Below are 2042 nucleotides of genomic sequence, written 5' to 3'. Positions count from 1 at the left end.
AGAAGCTTTCTATTTAAATGTTTTTGCACAGCAATATTTAAAAGAGGGTTTCACACGATTGGGCATTGCCCAAAATTTGGGGCAAATCGTATCCCAATCGTGTGAATACACAAATATTTTTCTTTATCCCAATCAAGAAAAATAATTTGTTTAAATTTTTCAATATGTAGAAGTTCACTGTATTGTACCAATCGTGTGACTGCAAGAAAAACTGTCGTCCCATTTTTTTTTATTTGATACCAATAGCCCAATATAAAAAAGGACAAATCTGTACAAATATAACAATCGCGTGACACTCACTGCCATAAGGGTTTACATATCGTATATGTATTAATGTTTATATTCTATGAATTTGTTAAAGTTTTTAAATTATATACTCGTTCATTTGTATTTTATTTATACGAAAGCTCAGTAAATGATTAAAACGATGTTTAAATTAAATATAACACTGATGTAACTAAATATTTTTGTGTCATAATAATAATGCTAAGAAGATTACCATTATTGCAAATGTATGCCACTGATTGAAAAAGGCTGAATAATTTTTACATGATTTATGTTCCTAACGTGACACAAAAAACGCAAACTTAATTTTGGGTCGTAGATTACGGATCTGTATACCGTTTTTCTAGATCAGGTCATATTCCCAAAATATTTTCATTTTAAGTTTGCATTGCGAATGAAAAAAAATTCAAACTTTAACATGGAAAATGTTACGCATACGCCATGTCCGAGTGTGTACAATTACGGCCATTTACGATGTGGCGTATGAATAACATTTTTTCTTCGCCCTATTCCATACAAACATTATTTTGCATTTTTATTTACCCATTCAAAACTTGTTTATTTATCCAACAATTTTTATCGCTAGTAAATTGATTTTTGGCAAAACAACAGGTTTTAATACAAATTAAAAAAATTACAAAATAGAACGTGAATATGTAAATTCGGTCGCAGGGAATTTAAAACTTGGTTTTCAGGACGCCGGGGGTTGTGAAATTACCGTCATCTTGAAAACGACCATTTTTGGGCCGACATCCAGTTCTATTTAAGGTGTTTTATTTTAAATTATAAAAATTTCAAAATTTAATAAATTACGTACAGTACAAAATATTTGTACTTTTGAACATTTTTTTTTTGTATAAAAATTAAAATACATTGGCGAAAATTACCTGATCTGGAAGCGGAGCTTTTCTCATGGACACGCCCGCACAGATATCAAAAAACTTACCGTCAGTGAAAAGCGGCAAAGATATTCGCCCAATTTTATTCAAAAGCTTTGTGGTAAAATTCGTTTATAAATATTTCAATATTTTAATATCTTTTTTGCAACAGCATCGTGAAGCTTAAAAATAAATAGAAAATTCAAAATCAAAAAGTGCTGGCTTTCAGCTCCAAAACGCTTCGGAAAAGGCTTGCTGTATGAACAATTTCATATAGCTACAGCAATTTGAAAGCTTCACCCAACTCGGAACGGCTTCGCTCGGCTCGGCCCCGTTTTCTGTGTGAACGTACCTTAAGAGTAGCATGCGGTGCTCACGGATTTGCAAGGAGTTCATAATTCTCGTTATCGCTTAGTTTACCGCGACAAAAATTGTATACATCATTGAGCGGAACCTTCAAGAACGTGAATTTAAAACTTACTGGCATCTTGAAAACTATGGACTTAGAGAGGCGATCATTTTTGGATTTTTCTCTATCTCATCATTATATACTGGAAACTGCGGGACTCAGTGACTTACTCTGAAATCAGTTGCACTAACGTTCTCAGCGTCGGCGCGTCTTAATTTGTTCGCTACTTGACACTCGGTTGGTGAATTTTCGGCTGTCACTGTAGTTTGTGCAAATCGACAGCGGGAGGGGCGGAATTTTCCGGTTCAAAATAGTTCGTTAATTTTACAGAATGCATTCGGAACGTAACACTTCTTGTTTTGGTGATAAACGGGCATTGGAAATACACTTTTTTCTCCCAAATAGGTAAATTAATTTTTTTCTCAAAATATGGATCAGTAACGCCGCGTTCACGTTAAAACTCTAAATGA

The sequence above is a fragment of the Rhagoletis pomonella genome, unplaced genomic scaffold (genome assembly GCF_013731165.1).
Source record: "Rhagoletis pomonella isolate Grant_MI unplaced genomic scaffold, Rhpom_1.0 Rhpom_scaffold_00004, whole genome shotgun sequence".
Classification (NCBI taxonomy): domain Eukaryota; kingdom Metazoa; phylum Arthropoda; class Insecta; order Diptera; family Tephritidae; genus Rhagoletis; species Rhagoletis pomonella.
This window is presented reverse-complemented; position numbering follows the sequence as displayed.